Raw genomic sequence first — 12,316 nt, forward strand, 5'->3', positions numbered from 1 at the left:
TGGGGGAGGGGTAGGGAAAGGGGAGGCGGTGGTGGGGAAGAGACAGAAATCTTTAAGAAAGAAAGAAAGAAAGAAAGAAAGAAAGAAAGAAAGAAAGAAAGAAAGAAAGAAAGAAAGAAAGACCAGACAGATAAAATTATCGATTTTTTAATCTCAAAGTAGCAAAAAAATTAATCTGATGGATCAAATTAATAATCTACACAAAAAAATGTGTACCTAACTGTCCATGGAAGCTTCTGTCCCACGTGGTCCCACAGCCATTCAGTCCCAAATAAATACACAGACACTTATATTAATTATAAACTGTTTGACCTATTGTTCAGGTTTATTACTATCTACCTCTTGCAACCTAAATTATCCGGTAATTCTTGTCTCTGTTTAGTCACATGGCTTGGTACCTTTGGTAAGGCATTCTCATCTTGCTTCCTCTGTTTCTGGATGACAGCCAAGTCTCTCTGCCTTTCCTCTTCCCTGAATTCTCCTAATCTGGTCGCCCTGCCTATACTTCCTGCCTGGCTACCGGCCAATCAGCATTTTATTAAACGAAAATGAGGGACAAATCGCTACAGTTTGCAAGAGCTTTATCCCACAGCCCTTCTTGCAGCATTTTCTGGGGAAAAGGATAGGCAATGGCCAGAGGTTGACAGACTGAACCGTCCCAGAAGCAGAGCAGTAAGTGCATTGTGGAAACACTGCGGCTGGCCACCCAATCTGAGCGAGGGTTACTGTGTGCAGGAGGGAAAGAATCACTCTAAACAATGGTGCACAGCTTGCAACCAAGAGCAGGAAATAGGCTGAAGCTCACAACGCAGCCCAAGGGAGAAAGGGAAAGGTGTTTTCAAGGACTCTGTGCGTTTCTCTCTTCATCCTGAAGCATGGTTTAAGGCATCATGAATGTTTGTCCCTGGATAATTTTGAAAGCCATAATCTATGCTCCTGAAGTCATCAGTAACATCTAAGAAAGAACAGCAGGCAAATACGGGTCAGGGCAAACCCAACAGAACAAAGCAAGGGAGTATGAACATTGCAGCCCCTAGGGAATTCTGTTAGCCTTACTGTGGTCTCAGTGTGGCCTCAAGAACATTACACTAACCACTGGCCTCTCGCTCCCTCGGGGTTGAGAATTCCAAGCAGATATATGGATCATCACAGCTTGTAGATAGACCTTTGAATTGGTAACTTTGCTTTTACTTTTGTCATGTTAACTGAGAGATCTCAAAGCTTGCTGACTAGTTCATGGGTCAAGTTTAATGATCCCCTTGAGTTCATCCAAATCCTGGTGATGAATGATGAAATACAGTGGACCCGATGCACACGGGTGGCATCCATGTTTGAGACAATGCATCAAAATCCATGTGTTCCTTCCTCTTCCCATGCCTGACCTAGAAAAGAGAATAGCACCACCCTGGGCAAAAGCCACTGGGTTTTACTGAGTATAAAAAGCTGTGAACTGAGTCTAGATCTGGAGCCAACAAGTGTGTGATAGCAAAATGTTTTCCGTGAGCCTGGGAGTCAGGGCCTTAGCAACATGCCAAAGGCAATGAAGCTGGTCTCCCGAGGCCAGAGCTAAGCTCTTATGCAACTTTTACTCTTCTCACGCTTTCATCCAGCTCCCCAAAAGGACCTCAGTAAAAGTCGGTCACTCTGGAGGATTCTTCCCTAAGAGGACAGGAAGTCAAGGTGGCCATCTTTTGACCCAGGGAAAAACTTTTCTCCTTGCAAGTAGCTATTCAAACAGGGTGGGCTTCCGGCAACTATCAAAACTGGGGATGCAGGGCTTGCCAAAGACTCTGTCAACCAAAGTTTTTGTTGTGTTTTGTTTCCTTCCTGGTTAGGTCAAGGTCAAGGTGACTTAGTGTTAACAACTGTGGCTTTCTGCAATCCCACCTTCCCCAATTGCACACCATTTTAGAGAAACGGTTCCCGAAAGATCTAAACCACATTGTGAGTCCTCATGCCAAGTGCAAAACAACATTCCCCAGGTTTCACTGAAACTAGGAACCCATCCTGTCCTTATCTTTGTCTTGTAAATATCATTAGAGTCCTCCTAAATTCCCAAAGTAGAGTTGTCTCAAAGAGCGTCTAGCTGGACTCAGGCTATTTGTATACAATTTTGTATGGTTTCCGTGGAGTCACTGAATAAAACTCTGTTAGATTGTTGTGGTTTTAAGGATTAAATGTCAAATCTGCCTTTCTGAATTTGCGTGGAAAATGTATGCTTGCATGACGTTCTTTCCTGCTTGAGAAAGCTTTGAATTTCCACACCCAGCCTTGGATTTGGAAAGCTAGCATTTCTCTCAATAATGACAGTAATAATCATATGGGATTGGAAGTACTGTGCTGGCCTTATACACAAGGAACGGAGGAAAATCAAAGAGCTTGGAGTTAGAAGAATGTGGTCTCCTACTCCCCTCAGACTCTAAGCAAAGGAAACCAAGGAGAGCAGCTTGCCCAAGGCCCCAGCGGCTCTCTTTGATGTCTTCACAACCTCACCTAGTCCAGCTCCCAACCTCTGCTCTAGGTTTTCCAGCCTCCCACTCAGGGCCCCTGCCTTGGGGGCTTCTGCCTGCTTTTGCCTTCTTCTGAGCTGCATTTGTTCCCCAACGATTTAGAGTCTCTCTCAGATGTCTGCTGCAGTGTCGACTTAAGGACCCCTCTAGCCACAAGGAACACAAAAGCATCTGCTGTCCCTCCATGTAGACTACTTCCCTTTTAGCCAAAGTACCTTGAAGTACATTTTTTTTCATTCAAAGAAATTGTCTGCCTCTCTCTGTCCATTGTCAAATGTCTAACCTACAGCAATCGCTCCGTAAATGCTGTACAAGCGCCGCACACGTGGGTGTGACAGAATTGCCAGCATTGAGGATTCTGAATCTGAGTGTCATCATCTCTCACACCAGCACTGGGACCTTACTGGAATTCCCACCCAAATCCGAATACATAATGGCCTACCTAAGAGTTATGCAGATGACCTGAGCTAATCACATGGAGGAATCTTGAGTCTTGGATGCAACCATCAGGGTCCTTTACTTCTTTATGGATAAATCTGTCTGTCTTAATGAAAAACTCAAATCTGGCAGTGAAAGACAGAGACATACTTCTTGGGGAAAACGGTATTTTTAATCTGCTTGATCCATGGTCACCCAAACTTGAAGCCTCTGTCTGCATGACATCTTCCACCTTGACTTTCTACCCAGTGGCTTCTGCAGTGTGTCTGAGTCACACCTGGGCTGTGGCCAGAACCTGCCACTGTGTCTACACCTATGCAAACTGCCTTTCTTTCTAGCTGAAGGGCACACAGGTTCTACTGGTTTTCCATCTGCCTTCTGCCCAGTGCTACCCTAAGACATCTTCAACATCCCTGCCATTTTCACAATGTGAGTCTCTCATGGCCCTTCTTGGCTCACAGTGATGCGCTTGGCGACGCCCCTGGCTGCTTGAGTGACCCTGAAATGCCCTTTCTCTCACACGTGCATGCATGCTAAGAGACAGAAAAGCACAGGCAGTGCCTGCGGACTTGTTATCTCCAGAGTGCTCAGATAACCACTCTTAAGCCATTCTACTGCAAGTTTTCTCATCTTAAATCTTAGCTATGACATAATACTTTGTTCATGGTTTACCGGTAGGGGAGAAAGTATCACAGAATGATGAGAAGGGCTGGCAATAAAGTTCAAACATCTCGGCGTAACTGTTTCTTTGATTTTCCAATTTGACCAGAGCAGCCTTCCTTCCAGGTGAGCTTCCCCACCCACACAGCTCCCACTCCCTACACACCACACAATGTGAACTGCCTACTCCCACAACAGGTTGTTCTCAGTTTACACCCTACATTTACTCGGTACTAGTCAGGTGCCTGCGCTTAGCTGAGGCTGCGCCTGGAGATCCGGCCAAGTGCTTGGTCCCTAGACCTGACCTCATGCAGGATGAAGGGGCTCCATCTGGTGCCCCAGGGGGTTATGTCCATGACCCCTCATCACGCATCACACACTTCAGCCACGGCGCATGCTCTATTAAGAGCTAGAGACCTGTGTTTCCATTTCTTCAAATCCATGCTTTACCCAAGTCCTGACCCCAAGTTATACTTAGAAGTATTCTCCTAAGAATTGCAGCTGCTAGAGGGTTGGCAACGTATTCCAAACAGAATTATCATGTTTTAGATATATTGACTTTGGCTTAAGTAGTCAAATGTTTCAGAGAGTGCACATCTCCCTCAGTGGGCAGAAGTAGAGGAAAGAAGGGGGCAGGGCTTGGGCCCCTACTGAGGGGTATTATAGACAGCCTGAGCCCAGAGATTAGGAAGGTCATTTCTACCACCAAGGAACACAGGCCTTTTTTAGTGAGAACGATGAATGAATTGCTCATGGCACAAAGGAAGTCATACCTTGTAGTGGAGGCAGTGACAGGGGGTTAGGTAGCCTGCTATCAACTTCATTGATAACAAGTAGACCAATCGGGAGAGAGACAGGAGAAAAGGAGTGTGAGGGCAGGGGTTGGCCTGCAGAGCTAGCTGGTCCTCTGGCTGCACTCGCCTGACGCCTGGTACATGTGTGGGACACAGTGTGGCATATATTGTTGCTACATGGCTAGGCTTTGAAACACAAACTCCAGCTCTACAGAAGGAGTCTATCAGGGGGAACTGTGGAGGACCTGAGCAGCAGGGGAAAGTTCAGCGGTATTCCTGAAGGTTGTGGCTGAGGGTGCTGTGGGAACTATCCCTTCACGTCGAAATCTTCAGGGCTGCAGCGGAGTCAGGCTGCTGAACTGCTGTGCACCATCCTTTAGCCATGGAGAAGTTTCAGAAAGATTACTCTCAAATGGAGTCTTGGTCTTTATCCAGGGTCTTGAAGAACAGAAAGACACTGGTAGACAGCTCATCAGATACTTAAGATTGTGGATTTTACCACGTGGGCAAGAGAGAGTCCACTTTATCTACAGATTTGAAAGTAAAGGAGTAACCAAATCTGTTATCTACAGATTTGAAAGTAAAGGAGTAACCAAAACAAGGGACAGGACAGAGGAAGACCGACAGGCTAGAGCCTCTCTGGTAAGAAGCAGGGAGTCTGGGAAGAAATGCTCTACTTCTGCCCAGAAAGAAGAGCATTATGTGAGGAAAAGTTCATGGGTCCCTCCTACTCCCTGGAACATGCCCCAGAATATGGCCACCTACCTGCTGTGTCTCCGTGAGGTAGCTCTCTCAGAAGGCCCAAAGCCTCAGAATTATGCTATCCAGAATGTCGATAGAAGTTTTCCTCCCATATTGATGAGGTCCACTTGGAGATCCACAGTGAAGAGAGTTGGCTACTGCAGAATAATGGACATGAACACATCTGACAGTGTTGCAGTCCTGGGAGGAAGGCAAAGGTATGAATTTGGAAAGCCGTCATTTGGTGTCAGTCTGGACCTTTATCACGCAAGCGAGTTATCCAGAGGAGGCTTCACTCAGCCGGATGCCATACCATCCTTGTTGAGCTGAAGTTGTCTGCAGTATGTCCCAGGAGCTCACAGAAGATCGTGGAAAGGACTGGAGCCGAACGCGGAGCCCTGGGTTAGAAGCAAAGTTTTGCTCACACGCACTGTCTGCAAATGTCTATTCCTCGGCTCACCCCACAGCAAGCAGTTCTCAGGAGACTTCTTTCCTGACCCGGCCACTGGGTCCTGGGGCTACCTAAGTGGAGAAGACATGCCTGTGTCTCTGGGAGCTCCTGGAACACTCAAAGATACCAGAAACGAGGGGAAAGGCTATTCAGTTCCCTCAGCGCCACGACTGTTTCTCCTCTTCTCCACAGCAGCCTGGCCCTCAGCTGAGCAGCCAGACAGCTGCGTCTCTGAGAGCTCAGACAGCAGCATGTTTTCCTGTGATTCCCTCCTGAGCACCAGGCTAACCCAGACTCCCTGCTTCTTACCAGAGACGCTCTAGCCTGTCGGTCTTCCTCTGTCCTGTCCCTTGTTTTGGTTACTCCTTTACTTTCAAATCTGTAGATAAAGTGGACTCTCTCTTGCCCACGTGGTAAAATCCACAATCTTAAGTATCTGATGAGCTGTCTACCAGTCCAGTACTAATTTGTACTCTTGAATATAGAATAAACTTACTGTGGCTGCTCTCGATTTTGAGAAACATCCGAGTCTGCCATTTTCCTTGGTTTATTCTAATCTGCCTTCCCAATAGATGTGTGTCATTTCTACACCTACCCCAGTCCACACTCATCAGCTACCATCATTCTTTCTCCTTCTCTACAGCTCAGTGAGGTAGAAATGATAAATAAACAAATGTTTACATTTAAACAGTGATTATTTGATAATATACATACACCGTAAAATGATTTTCACAATCAAGTCAATTTAGATATACATGACAACATATGCGTGTTTGGATACGGTGAATACACTAAGATACGTTCTTAGCAAATTTCAAGTATATGAAGTAACTACTGTCACCATGATGCACAGGAGACCTCAAGAACTTGCCCATTTTATAACTTAAATATTATACTTTCATTGACTATTTTTCCATTTCCCATACCCCTTTCTCTTCTCTCTCCTCCTATGAGGATGATGTTTATATTCTACATGTTAGAAGAATCATTTAACTGTTTGACGCTCCATGCCTGGCTGATTTAGTTTAACATATATCTTTCTGGCTTATTTAGGCACATTATTGAACATGGCAGAAGAACAGTATTCCTAGGACTGAGTGCGTGTGTGTGTGCTGTGTGTGCGCTTGTGTGCTGACATACACCCTGCTCATTAGTGCACTGCTTTGAATGTCCACTTATTCACTCACCACAGTCACTAAGGTCACAGGTTCCTAAGGCCAATATGGAGTCTCAGCTTAAGATGAAAGTCGTTCATCATAATACTCTACAACGTATCCTTATACCCATAGATGACTGTTGCTCTCATCTCCTCGTTGAAGAAGCTTCTCTTACAACAAACAGAAAACCATGACTGGGCATGGCTGGTACCCCCATAATCAATAGATTCTTCCATAATCTAGTGAACACATCTGCATTGTAGAACATTGTAGAAGACTGAAGGACCCAGAGGACCACAAAGAGAATGTGTCTCCTAGAAATGCCTAAACAGGACCTGAACAATGACACCATCACGAGACTTGTTAAGGCAGAAAATGGAAAAATCACCAGAGTTCCCCCCTCTAGACAAAGAACAAATAATGACCACTGAGGGGGAGTTAGCCCTTTCTGGGGATGGACTTTTTGTTGTTATTGTTTTTTTTTTTTTTTTTTTTTTTTTTTTTTTTTTTTTTTTTTTTTTTTTTTGAGACAGGATTTTTCTGTAGCTTTGGAGCCTGTCCTGGAACTAATTCTTGTAGACCAATCTGGCATCGAACTCACAAAGATCTGCCTGCCTCTGCCTCCCAAGTGCTGGGATTAAAGGTGTGCACCATCACCACCTGGTGAGAAAGGACTTTCTAATTGACTATCCAATGCAAAATAGTTAGCCATGAAATCATGAACACATAAACAGCAAAACAGACTCAGAAGGCGGTATTTAGCTATTTGTACATCTCTCTTTGTCTTTCTCTCTATCCCTTCTTCTAGTGTGTGTATGTGTGTATGTGTGTATGTGAGAGAGAGAAACAATAGCAATTAAAGAAAAAGAAGTCATCACATTGAGAAGGAGTGAAGGGAAGATGTGGGATGAGGGAGTAAAGGGAAGGAGGAAAAGAAATAATTATTTATATTTTAATTAAAACATATTTTACAATTAAATTAAGAAGTAAAAATTTAAAAAAAAATCAAAGTCATCCACTGGAGAGAGATATGTATATGAGTAAAGGGCATTGCCTACAGTGGACTTTGTGCCAAAGAGAAATCTTGCATGCCAGTGTGAACTGAGAAGAGGTCCTGCATGCCAGTGTGAACTAAAGAGAAACCCTGAATGCCAGTGTAAACTGAGGAGAAATTCTGAATGCCAGTGTGAACTGAGGAGAGGTCCTGCATGCCAGTGTGAACTGAGGAGAAATCCTGAATGCCAGTGTGAACTAAGGAGAGGTCCTGCATGCCAGTGTGAACTGAGAAGTCCTGATGCCCTCTCCAGTCTTCTCTCTCTCTCTCTCTCTCTCTCTCTCTCTCTCTCTCTCTCTCTCTCTCTCTTTCTCTCTCTCTCTCCTTCTTCTGGAGAGGCAGCTTCTGCCTCTCTCTCTTCTCGCCTCCTCTTCTCCTCCCCCTTCACTTTCTCTTTCCCCTCCATAACCCACTAAGTAAACTCTATACCCCATCTCTCTCTGCATGGTGTATCTATTTGTCTCTCGCTGCTGTGGTCTCCTACTTGTTGCTGATGCTGCTGTCAAGACCTTGGGTGACCTGCTGCTGCCCCTCGTGGGATCAGTCCCCTATCATATCTTTATAAATGATAACAGAAACTCTACCTTAGGAAGAGGAAAATGGATGGTACTTCAATTTAAAAATAATACTCCCAAGTTAGAGTTCTGGGCTAGGTATAGAGATCGATAGGGAGTCATTTACTATAGTTAGAAAGACTCTAAAATCAGGCAGGGCCTGGGCTCATATCCCCCACATTTTCTCTAGATTTCAATCTTCTCACATAAAATATGGACTGCTTGGAATGTTTACAAATTTAAATATGACATTAAATAAAAAAATAACAGAAAGAATAGCGTGAGGATAAGGCACAACCCTGAGGCTGGCACTGTGACTTCCTTGCATGTTTGTGGTGTGTTTCTGTCTCTTCAGTTCAGATGAGAGGGCCTTGGATGACAAGGTTTGATGGTCACCATTGTGTGCGAGAGGACTAAACTGAGGTGGAAATCAAGATCATTGTCCAGATCAATTGGGACAGTTGAAAGTTGTAATGGCACTGAGGGGGGCAAGGAGGCCAACTTTGGATAGCTGCTCTTGGCCTCCCAGGCCCTGCCCTGATGCCTTCTGATGGGATTCGTGCAATAACCCTGACAAGCCAGGGAGGAGGAGGAGGACCTGGCGCTCTTCTCTCCCTCCCTCCTTTGTCTTGGACTAGTCAATGGAGACTGTGGCGGCAACATGAAAAGGAATTGCAACAATTCTTCCTCTTTTGAAGTTTTGTTTTTCTTTCCCTCCTTTGAAACATCGTTTTGTGTCCAGCTGTTCCACGAGTTTGTGCTCGCAGTAGGACCTTGAATCAACCCCACAGCCTCTCACTCTGAGGCTGATGGAGGTGATTTGGGAGGCAATGACTTTAGTTTTCTCACCATGAAAGGCAATGCTGATATAAAGCTTGTTCTAGGTTGTTACAAGGAACAAATTAAATACCTACGGAACTCATCACTCAGATTATGATCTCAGCACTACTTCCTAAATTCTACTTTCTTTCCTGTGTGTGGCTTACACCATAATCTAGCTTCACACTTCCTAGGGAACAGAGGGGCAACAACCACTTCTTCAAGGGGGGAGAACGGCACCAAAGAAACATAAACAACACAAAGGAAGACACTCCCTCATTAAGACACCCGCTAGATGGAAAGGTTAAGTCAGCATATAGGACATGAATAAGAAGACTGTGCAATGTCAGCCAAATGACAGGACTGTAAAACATGGAGTAGAAGACCCGTGTCACTCCCCAAAGCGACTTACTCAGAAGCAGCTGCAGTGTGTGCTGGGAGGAAAGATGATAAGCACCGGAAGGTCAGGTTTAGGAAGCCTTCACCGAGTTGAATCAAACTGCACTAATATAAGACAATAACAGCAAACTCAAACGTAGAGGAAGTCTGCTCCTCAGTTACTACTCTCACTTCAGCCAGAAGTCAGGGTCAATTGTTGAAATAGGAGCGGCAGGGCTGCGTCCCCGGCACCCGGCTGCCCGCATGGCTAGTTTATACCCAGAAATAATTACACGGAAACTGTATTCTTTCAAACACTGCCTGGCCCGGATAGATCCAGTTACTTATAGAAAAATCTTACATATTGTTCTAACCCATTTCTAATATTCTGTGTAGCCCACGAGCTGGCTTACCAGGGAGGATCTTAACCTGCGTCTGTCTGGAGCGGGAGAACCATGGCGACTCTTCCTCTAACCTTCTTTCTCCCAAAATTCTCCTCTGTCTACTCCGCCTACCTAATTTTCTGTCCTATGAGGGCCGAGGCAGTTTCTTTATTAATAAGAAATCACTCCCACATCAGTCAATCACTGTCCCACAAGCTGGACAGGGTGACCTTACCGTCCAGAAGAGCAGGGACACGGATCTCAGGTTCTCACTTCAGGAGGCCTTACACCTCAACTCCTCTGAGGACAAACAGTTGTAGCACACAAACCTGGCACAGCCAGCGCCGACACTGCTTGTACTGGATTCTTCATTTTTAGAAGACGCTGAACATAGTGGACAATGAGGACTACTGAGAACTCAAGAACAATGGCAATGGGTTTTTGATCCTAACGCACGTACTGGCTTTGTGGGAGCCTAGGCAGTTTGGATGTTCACCTTACTAGACCTGGATGGAGGTGGGTGGTCCTTGGACTTCCCACAGGGCAAGGAACCCTGATTGCTCTTTAGGCTGACGAGGGAGGGGGGCTTGATTGGGGGAGGGGGAGGGAAATGGGCAGCGGTGGCGGGAAAGAGACAGAAATCTTTAATAAATAAATAAATAAATAAATAAACAAGAAGACCTATTGGTTTCGATGTAATCATCAAAGGCAAATAGGGAAAAAAAAGCCCTAATATTATTTCATAGTTTAAGGGGAAATTAAGGGACATCTGGAATTAACTTGGAGTGGGAAAGATGCTGACCTCATGGACAAAGCAGAGGAAGAATGCAGTCGCAGGCAGAGCTGAGCACTGGGGAGGGACCGAGGACACAGGCACTAAGGCTTCCCCTGAAAAAACAAACCTTTCTTCTTGCTATGCTCATGACATGCTCGGATACACTTTAATTCCAGAGGGAAATGGGCTGGTACGAAAGTTTAGAATTAGTTGACTAGGCCTGGAGCCTTGGTTTTCACTAAAACAAAGTATTTGGAGAGGAGAAAAAAGTGACTTCATTTGTGGCCCTGCATTCAAAGGTGGTAGGTAAAATACAAGATGCCAGATATCAAACAAGCATCAAATTATGTGTCAGCGTAATGAAATAATAATATATAAAACCAGAACACTCTTAATTAACTAAAAATTATTTGAATTTAAAATACAGATACGTCACTTCCTGTCTTCCTCCCTCCAAGCCCTTCCATGTACAATCCCACCTGCTTTCTCCCTCATGACCATTGGTGAGTTCCTAATAGAACATCCCCATTGTCTCAGTGTGTGGGTGCACCCCTCGCGGTCCTGAGTTCCTTGCTCGTGCTCTCTCTTCTTCTGCTCCTGATTTGGACCTTGGGATTTCAGTCCAGTGCTCCAATGTGGGTCTCTGTCTCTGTCTCCTTTCATCGCCCGATGAAGGTTAAAATCCAGGAGGATGACTATATGTTTTTCTTTGGGTTCTCCTTCTTATTTAGCTTCTCTAGGATCACGAGTTATAGGCTCAATGTCCTTTATTTATAGCTAGAAACCAATTATGTATGAGTGAGTACATCTCATGTTCCTCTTTTTGGGTCTGGCTTACTTCACTCAGGATAGTGTTTTCTATTTCCATCCATTTGCATGCAAAGTTCAATCCTTATTCTTAAATTAACACACAAACATGTTCACAATTATTATTTGGAGTGAATATATGTATATATCAGTCCATTTATGTATGATTTGGAGGCTGACCACTAGTATTAGAAAATCAATAAGAGAGTTTTCCTAGAGCTGGGGCCTGTGGAATTTCCCTCTTCCATATTAGTATGGCAACCTACATTGACTCTGTCCAGATCTTGTTTAGGGAGCCATGATGCCAAGACTTTACAACTGAAGCTTCCTGACGTTTCCAGGAGAGGAACTCTCCAAGCACAATTCCCGTTCCTCTGGCTTTTATCTTTCCCTGCCCTCCTCTTCCATTTCTGTGCTTCAGGTGCAGGAGTTGTGTGATGTATGGAGTGGTTGGAGTTTGGCACCCCACAGTTCATTTTTCTCCTCATTTTGATTGGCTGTGGTTTTCTGCAATGGTCGTATAAGACATCTGTAGCCTATGTGATCCAAGTTCAATTAGGTGTCTTGTATATGTCTTTGAAGAACTGGAATCCTTGCTTGAGGTTCTCATATTTAACAGCAGTGATAGAAATACTGACACATGTAGATGGACTTCTCTTCTGGGCTACCAGCTCACAAAAAAAATCACACGGGGACTTATTAGTCATGATGAAAACTCAGCCAAAAGTTTATTTCTACCTGGCTTCTCTCACTTAAGTTAATGTATTCCTATTCATTTACAGAGTTCCACAAGGC

At 44.7% G+C, this 12,316-nt stretch overlaps 1 long non-coding RNA gene across 1 annotated transcript in view; it reads right to left on the minus strand.

Annotated features, from left to right (window-relative positions):
* The window catches only part of LOC126500969 (uncharacterized), a 15,498-nt gene extending 5,508 nt beyond the window's left edge, over positions 1-9,990 (minus strand). Inside the window, exons 1-2 of the long non-coding RNA XR_007591473.1 lie at positions 9,970-9,990; positions 5,168-5,541 (exon numbers count right to left, since the gene is read on the minus strand). This is a non-coding gene — a long non-coding RNA (uncharacterized lncRNA). The remainder of the gene's footprint in view (positions 1-5,167; positions 5,542-9,969) is intronic.
* Between the last annotated feature and the right edge of the window lie 2,326 nt (positions 9,991-12,316).

Source organism: Alexandromys fortis, unplaced genomic scaffold, assembly GCF_014885135.2.
Source record: "Alexandromys fortis isolate MF-2015 unplaced genomic scaffold, M_Fortis_MF-2015_v1.1 scaffold_7, whole genome shotgun sequence".
Classification (NCBI taxonomy): Eukaryota; Metazoa; Chordata; class Mammalia; order Rodentia; family Cricetidae; genus Alexandromys; species Alexandromys fortis.